Genomic DNA, 19315 nt, shown 5'->3' with positions numbered 1-19315 from the left:
GGAGTCAAAAATTTTACATGGATTTTAGGCTGTGCAGAGTATTGAAACTCCTAACTTCTGTAATGTTCAAGGGCCAACTGTAGTTGTAGTTTTGGTGTGTCTGTAGGAATTGGTAAGTTAGGATCTTTTCTGCCATCTTCATCAAGATTTCTGCCATTAGTAATTTTATTTTGGATTTCTGGAAGGTTAGCAAGGTTGAACAAAGTTAGCTGGAGAATTAAGCTATAGGATTTAATGTGTATTTAAAAATCCATGCCATGGTGTATTGGAATTTCAAATCTTTCTCTCTGCCATCTTACCAGTTTTATTTTCTGTTCCTCCCCAACCACTACCGTTTGATCTACCGGATTTCTTCTTATTTCCCCCCATTGTCCTGAGAACTTGCTATGCTTACTTCTCTCTGTGTTCCTTTGCTCATGCTATTTCACTGTAAGTGGGCTGTTCTTTCCCTTTCTGCTTTACATATTTAAGGTCTGGGTATTCTTCAGGTTAAAATTTATTTACTACCTCCTCTATCAATTTTCTTTGAGTTCTCAAACATTCATTTCTCTCTTCTCAAACTATTTTAACAATTGTCTGTTTTTTATACTATACCTTCTATAGTTATAATTATTAACTGTTTTAGGTGTATGTGTTGGCTTAACAAATCTCCATAGCAACTTCTGTCCTTGATATATTGATTCTGTATTGTCTCTTTAACCAAATAGTGAGCTCTATAAAGGGAGAGGTTAATTTTTGGAACCACTTATAATGTCTACAGCAGTAAAAAGCATATAGATGGCTAATAAGTATGTATGAATTGCTGAAAAGAATCAAAACAGATTTTAGAAATCTAAGACCTCTATTTTCATGGAGAAGACACAGATAGGTGTTCAGAATGAAATAATTTGTATTCACAAAAATTGATATCAATATATAAAATTTTTTGCTTATCTGCTTATACTTTAACGCCCATAGAATGAGAAAATGACTGACTAGATGGATTCATAAATTGAATTCTCATCAGCAGTCTATGTGGAGGCTGAATTCTGAAAGCTATAGTTTATATTAAATCGTAGCACCATAAAAACAAAAATCTTAGACTGGTTATCACCTGTATATTTGACTTTGCTTATCTTCTCTTCTGGGGGAATTTATCTGGGAAAGGATAAAAAGTCATGAGGGCAAAGGGCAAGACACAATAGAGTGCCACCTGTCATAGAAGGGGAAACAGGTCAACTATTAATTTCTGCCATTGGAAACTGACTCTGAAATTTCTGACACGTTTGAGGGTAACAATTAATGGGTTTATTGGTTCCTCTTCTGAATCATATCCTTTGTTAAGCCCACTGCTCCCAGGGGAGGTGAGATTTCTTGTTAGAGAAAGATAGTCCACACATTTATATAGGCTTAAGCTTATATTGGACAGTGTGAACCATTCTGAGAACTACCAGGCCAGAGTGTTATTTTTTATTGTATCCCCTCTTTACTTCCCAGGGATATCTTTCTCTAAGCTGAGTGTCCCTATGTGGACATCTGAGTAGCTGAGCAAATGCACTACCAGTGACCAGCTGTGTCTTTTTAGGGTTTATTGTGAAAGAGTTGCCAGCCCAGTAATGTATCACTTTGCATTGCTTCCCATTTTTCCAGCTCTACTTATAGTTTTCCTTACTTTTGCTCCCTGGGGAACTCTTTGCTTCAGATGAATCTTAAGAGCTTCCTCCTGCCTCAAGCTATTTTGTCTGGGAACTTTGGCTAATACAGTATAATAATGACTTGTTTACATGCTTGTCCCTTCTGGGAGACTGTAAACCCCTTGAAAGCAGGAACCATGTCATATTGTTTGTTATATCTACTTCAGGACCTGACATAAAATAGGCCAGAAGACCATGTCCATATAACAGACTTATACATGAAAACATAGGGAATTATAGAATAAAAATGTTATTTGTAAAATTGATACCTTCAAATATTATTATTAAACAAGTCTTTAATCTTATTGGCTAATATTTAAAAATAATCTCTTGTATATTAAATATAATGTGCTATTTGAGTAATAGATAAATTAAGAAAAAGAAAGTTTTATTAAGCACATAATTTAAAGCCCCAGTGGTATTTTTGCCTTTTGGTTATTGCTACCAGTAAGATAATTCTTATTAAAAATGAACTCTAAAAAATTTGAAATCTGTGTAATATACTTAAATATCTTAGGATTTGGCTGTCTTTGAAAGATAAAAGATAAAGAAACATCAAATAATAAGCATCTAAGAGCTTTGATAGGAAATAAAGGCAGGAAGACCTAAATAAGGCCAGATTGGGAATAAAGCAAATCTTAGCACCTTCTGTAGAATTTGCAATAAACCACAGATGCCAAACATTTACCTTATTTAACTTAGTCCAGCACTAAGCTCAAGCAAAGTAAGTTAACTTCCCAAATTGGATTCATAATGGTAAAAGAAAATTTGCAATTACAGATAGGAGGAGGGTGGGAAGATCATAAACTCAGCAATTTATGATTGAGAATATATGTTGATCATGAATGCTGCATATTTGGGGCTGTAAGATTAGGTGTGAGCCCTATGTGACTGCATTCAAGTTTGGGCATGGCTTAAACAAAGTGCATACTTTAGGAATTTACACCACAATCTGAGCATTAAGTCTACCCTTTTAACTTTTATTTCCAGTTTTGTGTCAGAGAATTTGTTTATGTGTATTGAAGGAAGGTTCCAGACCAAGAGAGCCAACAGTAATATTGCACTTAAAAAATAGCTCTTAAAGGATGTGTGTGGAAAATGTTCTAAATTTTAGAATCCCAAATTTAAGCATTTCAGGAAATCTGATTTTTTTAAATGAAAAATGGAAGTTTTCCATGTGGGAAAGAGGAAGAAATAAAGATACCCATTTTTATTGAGCTAGGAGCTTTGTATGTATTATCTCACCGAATTTTGATAACAATCAATCTTCTGGAGTATGAGTGTTCCCATTGCATAGCTGAGTAACCAGGGCTCAGACACATACTTTCAGAGCCACCCAGTCAGTAATTGGTAGAGCTAGAATACAAACCCAGGCCAACTGACTCCAGAAACTCTGTCCTATTGGCTCTCTCATGCTGCCTGGTTATCACTAACTATTGGCAGAATTTATGAACTGAAGAAGTAAATTTAAGAATTTAATTCTTATTAAATGCCTCATTCTCATCCATGGAACAGCTGTGAATTTGTCCATCTTTTACTCTTTAATTGGGTTGTTTTTGTGTAAACTGGACTGGCCTGAAGAATTGGCATGGAAAGAGTGAGAAGTAGGGCTTGGATACTGTTATTAGTCAGGGTTCTCCAGAGAAACAGAACAAAATGAACCATCATAGATAATGTAGTTTCTGCCATCACTGGATGTAGGTTAGTAGACGACCAACATTTTCAGTGTGAACCTGAGTTCAGTAGTAAAGCTTTCTTCAACCTACGATAATGTTGATGCTTGAAGTTATGCTTTCAAATTCTGCCTCTTGTTTTTGCCTTTGGTTTTAGGTTTGGTACCAATACTTATGTGATTCTTATTTTGATACAATATAATGTAAAGAACCATACACCTATAACTCAGTGAAAAAGCCACAGAGGTATTTTGCCTGTAAAATATACTCAATTATTCTGCTTTCTGAATGCTTGTCTTATAAATCTATTATTATCAAAATATTCTCTACCGGTAGAATGTCTAGTTACCACTGAAAAGCAAAGTGCTTTGTTTTCCAGGAGAGATGTCTCATATTGGAAATGGTCTATGTTTTGTAAAATCTTGCAAGCAAACACACACCATTGCTATTATCAAGTGTGTGTGTGTGTGTGTGTGTGTGTGTGTGTCTAAATGTCTTTAACATTAGTTCAAAAATCAAGGTATTCTTTTTCCTTTTTATTTTAACATATATTTTTACTGTTTTCATTTCTTTCTGTAAAAACTGCAAATATCATGCAGAAATTTCACTTCTTCAGTTTCCTGAGCTCATAGGTCGCATTGCTTTTTTACTGGAATCTCTACCTGGCTCAGTAACCAAGGCAACAAATCCCTGGTTAATGATTCACTAGAAATTCACTGTGGAGGTGGCTTATTAGTTTTTTCCCCCAAGAGCTGGGATAAAAAGCTTGCTTGTGATGTTTTCATCTATTTCTCCTTTCTCTCTTACTTGAGATCCAGAAAACCTAAAGTAAACTTAATTAAAATCAATAGACAAAAATATCCAGTGCTTTAAATTACTATTTTGGGACTCACAGTGTTTGTATATATAAATATAGAATATTAATAAGCTTAAGAATATTTTATTTTATGACTGCTTCTTTCAGTTTGCATTTTTGATGTGTACATAAAAAACAAAAATAATTTTAAAATGGTAGTTTTAGGTTTAAGCAGTATCCTAGTCCTTGGAAGAGTTGTTTATAGAAAGCATCTTTAAGAAGCTACTAACATACCGTAAGGGGAAGAAGAGAAGACAAGTAAAAATCTGACAGAAGTCTGAATAGGAAAAAAGTCAACTTTATGGAAAGGAGTAAGTGTGGGAAGAAATTGACAAGAGGCCAAAAAACAGTAAACTAAAAAAACCCTTCATGTTGCTTAAAAATATTCCACAGAATGCAAAGATACAGTTCTAATGGATAAATAAATCCAAATGTATTTCTGGAAAATTTTGTTTTCTACCAAAATATTTAAAGGAAAGGAAGAGGGAGAGGAAATGAGAGAATGAAATTTGACGTGTTTCTCAAGTGCTTATAAAAGAGAAAAGGACAGTGACACTGGAGAACACAGTTACCTGGCTTGGAAGTGCTAAAAGGAATGGCCCTCTTGATAGGAACAAGGGATACATTAACAACAGACTTTTTACATGTCCCTCCTTGCCACAGGGAGCTTTTAGTGCCATGTTTAAAAGGTTCAAAATAACTAAAATCATGAGGTGAGAACTGTTAACTCCAGGAACTATTTTAGAACTATTAATGAGCGACAACTAATACAAAAAATTAGACCTTATAAATTAATAGAAGACATTTATCTATGGTGTGACAGTTGTTCATAATGCCAAAAGAAGGTAATAAAAAAACTCATGATTTTGTTATTTTGAAAGCTTGAAAAGAGCACACTAAAGAACAGTAGAAATTTAGATACACTATTAGTAAATCTGCCATTTTTATGTTAAACAAATTTGGAAATTGTTTCTGGAAGAACAACTAAGAATTTTGTTTGGTAGTTCTGTAGAATGTGTTTGCCATTATGGAACATCATGGCAGCATAATACAGATCCCATAAAAGGATTACTGTTCTGACCATACTCACCTCTAGGAAAAATAATAACAAATTCCCTAAAAGTCAAAAGTGGTTGCAGGACTACAAGTAGCTATGAATTGGTTTTGTTCTTCCATGTCCGTGTTCCCACCCCCAGCACAATTTTGCCTGGAGGCCACTCTACCTTCCTCTTGGCCCACAAACTTTGGGTTAGAGCTGCCTCTACCCCTGGACACTCTAGCTGGAGGTCTTACCCAAGCCAAGCCAGTCAGCACCACCAATCTGGCCAATTTCAACCAAGAAGACTCAATCCAAACTTTTGTTTGTGCTTTTGTTGGACTCTCTCCCTAGCTGTGGCCGACATGTGATGATTACGGGAGCCTGAAGTTGCAGGAGCCACTGTAGGGAGTCTGAGAATGGAGTCAACTCAGAAGCAGCACAGAAAATTGGTGATAATGTCCAAGTCCTGAATAAAGCCACAGCTGAAGTTACTACTTGATGTGGACTTTTCATTTAAATAGTACATACATTTTTGTTTAAGCCAATTTGAAATTTTTTTCCCCCACTTGCAACTAAAAGATTTCTAACAGAGGCAGAGCTCTTTAACCTATCCACAGGTGTAGAACTTCCAGAGTAGAGCCAGTAGGGGCTGAGTAATTCTGTAATGAAGGCAAGTGGAACTTGTGCAGGGGATCTCTTACTGGGTGATAACTGGAATATTAGAAAAGAATTTAAAGGCAAGTACCAAGCTTTCAGGAAGCCTGTATCTAAGTTAAGGGGGAAAAAAACCAATGGAAACAAAATCAAAGAACTGTTAGGCGCTATGTTTTTTTTTTTTTTTTTTTAAGATTTTTATTTATTTATTTGACAGAGAGAGACACAGCGAGAGAGGGAATACAAGCAGGGGGAGTGGGAGAGGGAGAAGCATGCTTCCCGCGGAGCAGGGAGCCCGATGTGGGGCTCGATCCCAAGACCCTGGGATCATGACCTGAGCCAAAGGTAGACGCTCAACCGTCTGAGCCACCCAGGTGCCCCTGTTTTACTGTTCTGATAAAGTAAATGTACAAAGAATACATAGGAGTGACAAGATAATTATTAGTCACGAGAAGGCTTTGAGAAGGAGATGGGCTTTGAGAGGAGAATGAAATAAGGAGAATAACTGAGTTAAATGCCTTTATTTGTATGGGTCAAAATTTAAGTGATTATTTGGGCAGATAGTTTTGAAATTTTGAAAATTTCTTATAGTTTATTTCACCAAGATTGTCTATACTGGTCAATATTATAGTAGAGAGTAAATCACCAGGTCACTTTATGGCATGTAAACAGATACTGAGAATTGTTTCAGTTTTTGGAACATAATTTGGAGACTGAGGTACCAAACTTAGAGATTATATTAAATGAGTTTGTTGCAGACATGAGCAACATTTTCCATTAACAGTGTGATCAGTGTGTTTGATTTTAACAACTTGCAATTGGTTCTCTGTGCTTTATGGAATTGTTTTTCTTTGCCTTGTGAGAATATATAGCAGATCTACTGTTCAGTTATGAGAAATACTTATTTTCCAATGCTTATTTCCTATTGCTGAAAGGTAATATTGGAATAGAATTCAAGCTCAGTCAAAATGATAAATTTTGATATTTTCATGCATATATTGAGGTGGAGTACTTTGCCTTAATTTGGATAGGTGAGGCACAAGACAAAAGTCAGCATGTTAATTAGAAAGGAATAGGGAGTCTTCTTAGTGAGATACTGAGAGTATAAAAGATCCTAACATCATCACTAACCTCCGGGGTAGGAAGAGTAGATGGATATTTTAGGGATGATAATGAAAAATAAGTGAAGCATACATTGATAGACTACTGGAGACTTAGTAGAAGTAAACTACAGAACTTAAGTCCGAAAAGCTGAATGTGGTGTGAGAAAGGATGCAATGAATTTGTAGATTGAAAGAATAGAGAGGAAGTAATGGAAAATTTAGTGAGAAGAAAAGCATTATTGTCAGAAATGTTAATTTATTTGTGTGTTTGTTTTATTTATTTCTCTTATAAAAAACAATCTAGAACATCTTGGACATTTACGGTGCTTCAGAGTAGAGCAGATAACTGTAAATCATGTCTGTGTTTGAACTTAACAACTTAAGTTAAATGGAAATAGGACATTGTTGGAAAGTTCACAGGGTTGAATATTGAGTCTGTTTTTAACAGCTGTCAAAACAAGTGCCAAAATGGTGAAATATCTTCTCTTTTCCCATAAAATAATTGATTCTTAGAAAATAAAGAAGATATTGATATTATCCTGCTGGTTTTGTTACAAACATAAAGCAGTGGTTCTTACAGATATGATGTTATCACAGTTAAAAAACAAAATTAACACTGTCAAAGTAGCTCAATTGCATGGCATCATACATCTCTAAGAAATTTACCAGAAAGTTCTTCCTTAAGCCCCGAAATGGAAACAAACAAGCAAACAAAACCCTATTAAAGCAACACACAACTCCCAATATAAGAAAAGAGAAGCCTGTAATAGACTACAGGTCAATATGACCTCTCTGAGGTAGCTTAGATGTTTCTTTTGATCATTAATTGTTATTACCTCTCTCTTTTTTAAAAAAAATTATTTATTTGAGAGAGAGAGAGAACGTGCATGCAAGAGTATATGCGAGTGGGGGGCAGAGGGAGAGAACCTTCAAGTGGACTCTCTGCTGAACACGGAGCCTGACGTGGGGCTGGATCTCAGGACCCTGAGATCATGACCTGAGCCAAAACCAAGAGTTGGATGCTTAACTGACTGAGCCCCCCAGGTGCCCCAATTGTTATTACCTATTTCTGATGATTGAACTTACATGGTTTGGGTAATAAATATTGTTAAATATTGTTCAATAACAAGAGAATCTCTTAATGGGTTTAGGAGTTAAATGCCTTTCAAAGATACTGTATTTTAAGGTAACTTGAAAATTCTGAATGTTAAAGGGTTTTAATCAGGGGTAAGAAAAAATACCCTGCAGTACATTAATTACTTATTTAAAGTACTCATTTATTTGCATACACTTAATCTCTTTTTATCTTTGATTGACCTACTGCATGGTCTCCTTGCATCTACTCTTTTCCCCCATCAATTCATTTTCCATGTTGTAGCCTGGTGGTTTTTACAAAATGAAGATTTGCTGTGTCCCCTTCTCTCTCCCTGTACCTCCTTCAAGACTTCGGCAACCATGCTAATGTACCTCACAGATCTCCAACTACAGGGCTTGTAACTGACCTAGGGCCTCAGCTGCTAAGTTTGAACTGAGGCCTTTTCTTAGGGCTGCTCCCTGCCTAGCACTGAGGATGGTACTAAGGCAGGCACTTCCCCTGGGTGGGCGGGGGGGGGGGGGCAAATGGGATTCCTGTGAAGGGTCATTTGTTACCTAATCATTCTTGAGATCTTTGCTCATATGTTATTTCTGGGGAAAACTTTCCCTTTCTTTTCACTGAATCAGGTTTACCTGTTCTACACACTCATAGCACCAAGAACTTTGCTTCATAGCAAGTTTCACAGTTGATATTTTATATTCATTAATGAATATTTGATTCCGCAGTGTCACCTGGACTGAATATTAAGCTCTGTAAGGGCAGAAAACATGTCTTTTAAAAATTTTGTTTCACTTCTCTATCACCAGCTTCTAGCCCAATGCCTGTCACATAGATGTTCAATAAATACCTCAATTAATTCAGTAAATGAATTAATTTAAATATGTAGTGCCCTCAAAAGCCTAAAAGAATGTTAGTTAATCTGAAACACTTTCCTATTACCAGTGTTCATCTTACATATGAAATGTTAATATTCTCCCCTAATCCTTTGCTTCTTACATTTTTGTTATTCTGTAAGGACCGGGTTATGAAAAGCTTTGCAGAGCTCATATTAAGTTGAAAAATACATTTGAAAAATTTTTCTTTGCACTATATTCTTTTTTTAGTATCAAAGTTAATATGTGCACAGTTGTCAAATAGCTCCATGCTTTTAATGAAAAATAATACTCCCTACAACTCTGTTCTCCCTCCTTTTCTGTTTCCTAGAGCTCGGTGCTTTTTAGCTATTTCTTTTTTCAGTTTCCTTCATATCTCAAAATAACACAATTGTATGGCAACCTTTAGGTTTTTTTACTTTTAGGCATCATCTATTGACTTCCTACCATGAAAGATTAGGCTTTATCTTTCTTTAATCATTTCCCACTTGTTACCAAGCACTGTACTGCATGTTTTCTATCCCCCTCATCCTCCTGAAAATTCCATATGTTAAGATTTTTATATTAATACTTATTTGTGTTAACATGATTATATAAATGCCATTTTCAGATGAGCCCAGTACTACTCTTAGACACTTGCAAAGGGACCCGTGTCTTGTGAGCCAGACTTCAGAAGTTTTTGCTCTGGCCTTTCTCCCTGGGAGAGGAATTCAGAGGACCAAAGAAACTCCCTTTCCAGATCTTACTCTCGGTCCCTGAATTCCCTGCCCAAATGACCCTGAAGCTGCTTCTAAAACCTGTGCAGGCCCTATCCTCATGTGTCCTACTGAAGGTGGATGTTGCCACCTGTGTATGCATCTAAGGGGAGAGTGTTCGTGAGGATATGATCAGAGCTTGGATACATGGGTTGATGTTTAAACATATGCCCATAAATTTCCTCAGTGTGTGGGCTGGACCTTGGGGCTGGAATAGAAGGGGGTAGGCTCTTGGTTTGAGGTCAGTAGCTAGCTCTCCATCTACTGCTAAGCTCCGATGTGGAACTCTTAGAAGTATGAGGATTTTAAATTCAATCCTGGCCTTCTAGGTCATTTGCTTAAGGTAGGAGGATAAGATGTATTTTATTTAATACTTTTTTAGTTTGATTTACATTTTAAAAATGTATAGTTATATGATGTATGGACCTTCATTTATCTTTCCCCTGTCCCCTTCCCCAAATGTAAGAGGTGGGCCTAGTTTAGTCATGTAGTATACAGTGATTATTTTCTTTACTTGCACAGATTTTAAAATTTGTTTTGCTGGAATTAATAATTGTCTGGGTTTGCATTTGCTTTGTTTTCTCTGTACTTATCTCTTATCCTTAATTTATCCCTTGGAAGTTTAAATCTCTTCTTAATTTATCAAAATTTTCAGGTAATATATCTTTTTCATCTTTTGGAGACATTCCTACTGGAGCTTTTTTTCTTCAATTGTTAAAATTATGGTAAAATAAACATAACATGGAATTTATCATCTTAACTGTTTTTAAGTGTACAGATTGGTAGTATTAAGTACGTTCATATTGTGCAACCATTAATATCATCCATCTCCAGAACTCTTTTCATCATGTAAAAACTGAAACTCTATTCCTATTAAACAACGACTCCCCATTTCTGCCTGCCTCTAGCCCCTGGCAACCACCATTCTGCTTTCTCTATCAATAATTTTGACTAATCTAAGTGCTTTACATAAGTGGAATCATACAGTATTTGTTTTTTGTGATTGGCTTATTTCACTTAGCATAATATCATCAAGGTTCATTCATGTTGTACCATATGTCAGAGTTTCCTTTTTTTAAAAAGTCTGAATGATATTCCATTATATGTATGTATCACATTTTGCTTATCCATTCATCCATTGATGGACACATGGGTTGCTTCCACATTTTAGCTATTGTGAATAATGCTGCTGTGAACATGAGTGTACAAATATACTATTGAAAATCTACCTTAAGTTCTTTTGGGTATATACCCATAAACTGAATTGCTGGATCATATGGTAATTCTATTTAAAAAGTGTTGAGGAACTCCCATACTGTTTTCCACAGTGGCTGTACCATTTTACATTCCCACCAATAGTGTACAATTGTTCCAGTTTCTCCACATCCTCTCCAGACTTGTTATTTTCTGATTGATTTATTGATTTATGATGATGGCCATCTTAATGGGTGTGAGATGGTATCTCATTGTGGTTTTGATTTGCATTTCTCAAATAATTAGTGTTGTTGAGCATCTTTTCATGTACTTCTTTACATAACATTTATATATCTTTTTTGAAGAAATGCCCATTCAAGTTTTTTGCCCATTTTGGAGTTAGGCTGTTTGTTTTATTGTTGTTGAGTTTTAAGATTTTCTATATATGCTAGATATTAATCCCTTATCAAATATATCATCTGCAAATATTTTCTCCCATTCTTTGAGTTTCCTATTTATTCTGTTAATAGATTTACTCTGTTGCCTTTTGATGATTTTTTTTTGTGTGTGCATGGTCTGTGGAGTGGTTCTCAAACTTTGTTAGATAGCAGATATTCCCTGAGGAACTACTTAAAAATGCAAAGGCCCAAGTCCTATCCTTGGTTAAATGAATTTGGGCCTCTATGTTCTGTAGTATCTTCTCACTTGATTCTGATGCATATCTAATTTGAGAACAATAGGTCTGTGGGTACAGATTCTCAAACTTGGCTGCACATTAGGAGACTGGAGTCTCACACCTAGAGATTCTTTTTTTAAAATTAAAAAAAAAATTTTAATTCAGGTATAATTAACATACATTATATTAGTTTCAGGTGTACAATACAATGATTCAACAATTCTGTACATTTCTCAGTGCTCATGAAGATAAGTGTACTCTTAATCCTTTTTAATCTATGATGCATAAAATTTAAAACTTTTTTTTTTTTTTTAAGATTTTATTTATTTGACAGGGAGAGATGGCGAGAGAGGGAACAGAAGCAGGGGGAGTGGGAGAGGGAGAAGCAGGCTTCCCGCTGAGGAGGGAGCCTGATGTGGGGCTCGATCCCAGGACCCTGGGATCATGACCTGGGCCGAAAGCAGACGCTTAATGACTGAGCCACCCAGGAGCCCAAAATTTAAAACTTTTCACAAAGCCCAGTTTGACTATTTTTTCTTTTTTTGCCCACATCTTTGGTATCATCCAAAAATTTATGCTAAGTCTAGTGTTGTGAAGCTTTTGCCCTATGTTTTCTTCTACGAGTTTTATAGTTTTAGGTTTTTGGTCCATTTAGCTCTTTGGTCCATTTTGAATTAATTTTTGTATATGGTGTTAGGTAGTGTCCAACTTCATTCTTTTGCATATGGATATCCACTTTTCCCAGCACATTTTGTTGAAAAGACTGTCCTTTCCCTATTGAATGTCCTTGACACCCTTGTCAAGAATCATTTGACTACATATGGCAAGATTTATTTCTGGACTCTAGTCTATTCCATTGGTCTAAGCATCTGTCTTTATGCCAGGACCATACTGTATTAGTTAGTATAGCTTTGTGGTAAGTTTTTAAATCAGGAAGTATGAGTCCTCCAGCTTTGTTCTTTCTCAAGATTATTTTAGCTGCTTGGGGTCCTCTGAGATTCCATATTATTTTTATGATGGATTTTTCTATTTTTGCAAAAAACATCATTGGGATTTTGATAGGGATCATACTAAATCTGTAGGTTGCTTTGGGTAGTATTGACACCCTAACAATATTAAGTCTTCTAATCCATGAACATAGGGTACATTTCCATTTACTTATGTCTCCTTTAATATCTTTCATCAATGTTCTATAGTAAAAGTCTTTTACATCCTTGGTTAATTTCAAAGTGTTTAATCCTTTTTTTGGTTTGTTTGTTTTACAAGTTTGGTTTTAAAATAAGTTTGAATTCACAACAGGTCTTACACACAATAATTTCAATAAATCACGCACTCCAGAAAACAATGTAGAGTTATAACAATTATGTAATAACTTCTTACTAGTCCAAGGGGATAAAAACCTTTTTCAAATAGGGAAACAAATTAATCTTGCTATAGTGTTAACCTCTAAAAGCTATTCTCCTTTATAGACTACAATATATTGTCAGTCTTATATACTTTTACTTTATAAAGAACTCCTAAAGGAAGAAATTTCTGGAGGTTTTCCCAGATATATACAGCTACATTTTTCTGTTGTGCTTACAGCATCTGCAAAGTATGGCACATCCAAATCCAGATTCTTATGATCAAGGGGCTTCTTCATTGCCTCCATATACTCTTTGAGGTCAGTCAAATTCATAACCATTCCTGTAACAGGATCATTCTCTCCATGTACTATTACTACAACTTTATAATTGTGCCCATGGCCATTGGGATTGTTGCATTTCCCAAACAGTTTCAAGTTTTCTTGGTTACTCAGAGATTTGCTGTCAAGCTGGTGGGTCACACTAAAGGAGACAAGGGGGACACTTGTGCCTTGTGGTTACCAACTGCACCTGCTCCACTTGCCGCCTTACCTCTAGTATTTTATTCTTTTTTTTTTTAAAGATTTTATTGACTTATTTGAGAGAGAGAGAGAGAGAGAGAGAGAGAAATCACAAGCAGAAGGGGGGCAGAGGGAGAGGGAGAAGCAGACTCTCTGCTGAGCAGGTTGCCCCACATGGGGCTCGATCCCAGGTCCTCAGGATCATGACCTGAGCTGAAGGCAGATACTTAACTGACTGCACCACCCAGGAGCCCCAGTATCTTATTATTTTTAATGCTATTGTAAATGGATTGCTTAATTTCTTTTCCATATTGTTCATTGTTTATTGCATAGAAATGCAACTAGTTTTTGCGGATTGCCTTTATATCCTGCTACTTTGCTGAATTTGATTATTCTAGCAATTTTACTAGTGTGTGGAATCTTTAGTGTTTTCTGTATGTAAGATCATATCATCTTACTTTTACTTCTTTATTATCAATTTGAATGCCTTTTATTTCTTTTTTGCCTAATTGCTGTGGCTTGAAGTGGTGAAAGTGGGCCTTCTGGCTTTGTTTCTGATCTTAGAGGAAAAGCTTTCAGTCTTTTACCATTGAATATGATGTTTGCTATGGGTTTCTCATATATGGCTTTTATTATGTTTTGTTATCTTGAGGTAGTTTACTTCTATTATTAGTGTGTTGAGTTTTTTTTTTATCTTGAGAGGGTGCTGAATTTTATCAAATACTTTTTCTGATCATGAGGTTTTTCCGTCATTCTGTTAATGTGGTGTGTTTATACTGATCATTTTTTTAAGTCTGTGAATCTTTTTTTTTTAAAAGAATATTAATTTATTTATTTGTCAGAGAGAGAGAGAGCACAAGCAGGGTAGCAGCAAGCAGAGGAAGAAGCAGGCTCCCCACTGAGCAAGGAGTCTGATGCAGGACTCAAACCCAGGTCCCTGGGATCATGACCTGAGCTGAAGGCAGACACTTAACCAACTGAGCCACCCAGGCATCCCTACACCTATCAGTTTTCATGTTGAATTTTCCTTGCATTCCAGGAATAAATCCCACTTGGTCATGGTGTATAATCTTTCTAATATACTAGTGAATTCAGTTTACTAGTATTTTGTTGAGGAGTTTTGTATCAACATTCATAAAAGATATTGGTCTGTAGTTTTCTTTTCTTGTAGTGTCCTTGACTTTGTTATGAGAGTAATGCTGGCCTCATAAAATGAGTTAGGAAGTGTTCCGGTCTCTTCAATTTTTTGCAACAGAAGAATTGGTGTTAGTTCATCAACGGTGTTAGCTAATTCAATGTGTGGTAGAGTTCACCAGTGAATCCATCTCATCCAGGGTTCTTTGTCAGGAGATTTTCAATTATTGATTCTGTCTTTTAATCTATCTATTGTTTTTCTATCTTTGTGATTTAGTCTCGATAGATTTTGTGTTTCTAAGAATTTCTTCATTTCATCTAGGTTATCCAGTTGGTTGATGTACAACTGTTCATAGTACTCTAATTCTTTTTATTTCTGTAGAATCAGTAGTAATGAATAGAGATTCCTACTATTTGGAGGACAGAGTCCTTATTGCCCATCCTGTCTCCCACAAGTTGTTGTGCAAGCTGCTCCAGGAGCATGTGCAGAACTGCCTGCCATGGAACTGAACGATGGGGAATGGGTAGCTGCTGCAGTGCTAAGAGCTGAAATTGGCTGAAGTTAACTACAATTTACAGTCCCAACCTTTGCCTGGAAGTGGCAAGCCTTCATTAGACTCCAGAGTTCCAAAATAGTTACATCACACAGATTCTGACAGTAGAATTTTTATCTAGATGGGGAGCTGGATCCCTGGTGCTTCCTACACTATCTTCTACCCCAAATCCTTCCCAACTGGAGCTTTTAACTTGCTGTTATCTAGACTGGTTGCTCTTTAGACCTTCTGCATAGCTGATAACTTGCTCATATCTCTCATTATGGGAGATTCTTTCCAGTCTTTGTTAATTGAATCACTTTTCCCAAGGTCCATGTCTTCATCTTTCTTGGTTTATTCATCCAGTGGCCTTTTGAATGGAGGTAACTGGGAGACCAATTTTTGACATATGTTTGAAAATGCCTTTATTCTCGGGAGGCCTGGGTGGCTCAGTCGATTAAGCGTCTGCCTTCAGCTCAGGTCATGATCCCAGGGTCCTGGGATTAAGTCCACATTGGGCTCCTTGCTTAGCAGGGAGCCTGCTTCTCCCTCTGCCTGCCTCTCCCCCTGCTTGTGCTTTTTCTCTCTGACAAATAAATAAATAAAATCTTTAAAAAAATGCCTTGATTTTTGATCCATCTTTAATTGATATTTTGTTTGGATATGTAATTCTATATTACAAATAATTTATCTCATAATTTTGAAGACATTTTTTCCAGCTTCCAGTGTACCTTTTGAGAAGTGTGATCCAATTTGATTCTTGATCCTTTGTTTGTAAATTCATTTTATTTCTGGAAGTTTTAAGAGCAGTCTCTCTGACTCAATTCTGATATTTCCTGATGATGTACCTTAGAATAGGGCTATTTTTATCCACTATTCTGTGCTCTCATGGATTCTTTCAATGTGAAAATGTATCCTTCAGATTTGGAAAATTTTCTGTTTTCTCTGTTTTCTCTTTCTGGAACTCTTTCATTATGATGTTGGACCTCTTGGACTTAGCCTCTAACTTTCTTATCTTTTCTTTCTTATTTTTCACACCTTTGTCTTTTTGATTCTACTTTCTGAGAGATATTTTAATTTTTATTATCTAATCATTCTAGAAATTGAGTTTTTCATTTCTATGACTATTTTTAAGAAGTAAAAGCACTTTTTTTGTTTTCTGAAAGTTTCTTCTCTGTAGCATTGTATTCTTGCTTTATTGATGCAAAATCTTATTTCTTTTGGAGAATAGTGATGATACAATGTAAGAAAATGGCCTTTTTCTTGAATGACCTCTATTTCCTTCAATTTCCTTTATCTGTCTTTGTTTTGTTTTTCTCTGCAAACATGGTGTCTTTCTTTCTATGTCTATTGTCCTTGGCTGTGAATTAATATTTAACTGTGGTCCACTAAGAAGCTGATTGCATGTACAGGGCTTATTGACTATGGACTTTACAATAGGCTGAGCTGATTTGGTTATTTCATGGAGGATAGACTCAAATATCAATATCTTTACTCTCTTTTTTGTGTTTTTGTCAGATTCTGCAAATAAAGATCTCTCCTGCCAGTGTTCGGTGATCCAAGTCATGGAAGAGGTTTGGGGTTTCAATATTCAGTCTCCTTCAGTAGGATATGCCTTCAGTCCTCCATCAGTATGGTACCCCTGACTTCAACTGTGCTTGGTGTCCCAGTCCAGAGGATCTCTATTTTCCCATTCCCTGGGGTGAAGGAGTGTCAGTCACTCAGCTGAGCAAAGTAGGGGAGCTCATTTAGGCCTTCTTAACTAAACTTTCAACATTCTTCTCAGTTTTAGCTGCATCTTCACTTTCAATACCAGAATTTCCTAAAGCTGCTGATTTCTGAGACCTGCGAAGATTTGGGTTTGTAAATTAGGTTTCTGCTTAGTTTTTCCCACTGACAACTTAGGATTCAGCCTTTTCCAGTCCGCAAAAATATCCATTCATCTTTATGCTTTGCATCTCCCCAAATGTTGCTGCCATTAAAAAAATAGATTTTAAATTTTAGAGCAGTTTTAGGTTCACAACAAAATTGAGTGGAAAGTATAGGAATCTCTCCCCACTTATGCACTGCCTCTTCCATTATCAACATTCCTCACTGGAGTGTTACTTTGGTTACAATTGATGAACCTACATTGGCACATCTTTATCACCCCAAGTCAATAGCTTACATCAGGGTTCACTCTTGATGCTGTACATTCTGTGGTTTTGGACAAATATATAATGACATGTATCCACCATTACGGTATCATAAGGGTAGTTTTGCTGCCCTAAATATCCTCTCTGTTCTGCTTATTCATTCCTTTCTCCCCCAACTCCTGCCATTATTTTTTCCCCAAGACTCCTTGTGCTTGTAAGTTTATGCTTTCCTTTAAAATAATACCTTAAAGGAAAATAATACCCTTTACAGTTTTGTTAGTGGGGATTTACAAGGGAGAAGAGGTAAATGTGTGTGTTCAATCTGCCACATGATAACCAGCCTGAAAAATATTTTTTAAAACAGAGCAATGTACATTTTATTTAGTTTCTCAAGTCTGATGGTCTAAAAACAACAAATCAGTATTTTGTAGTTAAAAGTCAGTTTTCAGGAAATTTAATTTTTGCTTTGGATTAGAAACACTTAGTATTTTTCTTTGTCCTAAAGAGAAAGGATTAAAATTTGGAAAGAATATTTCACCCTTTCCCATCAAAAACACCAATAAGCCCTGAACACTTATAATTATAAAACTTCAAAATAATTATTTTGTTCCAGTATTTAATTTATAGGAAATTAAAGCCTGGGGATTAGGTGGCATTTGGAGCTGTACTTTCTGTTCCTGGAAGAAATGAAACCAGAGCCTAGGTGTTTTGAGGGAAGAGTGATAGTGATGGAAAAGGAGAGGAGAGGGAGATTACGGGTTAGGAAGAGAATCAATAAAATGTCGGCCAGAGGAAAAGTTGTCTCTTGGCTGAAGTATAACTGGTTTTGGTGTCATTTATTCTCCTTTTGGCTCCCTCTTCATCAGGGATCTAATGCTTCCCACATGTTCAGTTTTTTCTCTTGAGGAGGAAGGCAGTTCGTATAAATCACACAGACTCTAATGACATGTGTTACTACTTCTCCTAGGAGTATTTACATTTTCATAGAGGGTATGGGAAGCAGTATCCTTAGGATACTCTAATGATGAAATTTTAAATGTCTTAATTATTCAAGTAGGGTAATTATTTTGCAATAATAGTTGTTTGCAGGTGCTCCTCAATTCATTTCTATTCTGGCTATTTTGTGAGACCACCCTGAACCCTCTGCCTACTCCCCCCAAAAGGGAGATTTCTGAAAATCTTTCTCCTAGTTAGATATTTAGCTTTAGTTTGAACTCCAATCCAGTTGTTATAACTGTTAGGTTTTTCATAAAAAAATTTTTTTTTAACTAGCAACATTTGGAATTCCATTACACGGTTGATGTAATCTCGAGTTTTCCCTTTCAATGCAATGGTAAAAACCAGGATTTCAAAAAAATGAATCAGAAATAATGCAACTGGAAAGGATATATCATTTTTTGCCTACAAATTTCTTATATGGTTATAAAACCAAAGGGTACAAATTAAGCAATGATAATTAATTAGAGTTTAGGGAAGACTGGATATCAATAAATACATAAAAATAAAGACTTTTACACTAACAATAATTAGTTATAAAAATATATTAATAAAACGATTACCTTCATAACAAAAAATATGAATAACCTTAGCAAGAAACATGTGAAAAGTATATGAAGAAAGTACATATAGTTGTATTTGATTGAAACTGAATTAGTAAGAATGAATATTATAAAGATATTAATTTTTCCTAATTTCATTTATAGATTTAATACATTTTCAATTAAATACACTAACATTTATTTTTTTGTGCAGGACACTATTTTTCTGAAGTTTATATGGAAGAATAAACTGGCAAGATATGCAAGGGAAACTTTTGTAAAAGTTATGTATAATTACCATAATTGCCATATAATAGAATATATTATTAAATGATAGTAACTAAAAAAATGTGTTTCTGGTCCAGAAATAGACAGATCAATGGAAAAGGTTAAGCCAGAAACAGATTTTAATATATATCCAAACTTAATAAATGATTAAGCAGGCATCATGAATATATAATTTATAAATATTCAATAACTAAAGTTGGTTAGAAAAGTTTATGAATTTAATTTAGATCTT

General features: G+C 35.5%; 1 protein-coding gene across 1 annotated transcript in view; it reads left to right on the top strand.

Moving 5' to 3' along the window:
• The window catches only part of METTL4 (methyltransferase 4, N6-adenosine), a 235899-nt gene that overhangs the window by 151896 nt on the left and 64688 nt on the right, over positions 1-19315 (top strand). The window lies entirely within an intron of this gene.

This window comes from Halichoerus grypus, chromosome 13 (assembly GCF_964656455.1).
Source record: "Halichoerus grypus chromosome 13, mHalGry1.hap1.1, whole genome shotgun sequence".
NCBI classification, from domain to species: Eukaryota; Metazoa; Chordata; class Mammalia; order Carnivora; family Phocidae; genus Halichoerus; species Halichoerus grypus.
Note: the sequence above shows the minus strand (reverse complement) of the source record. Positions and strands in the feature narration are given on the sequence as shown.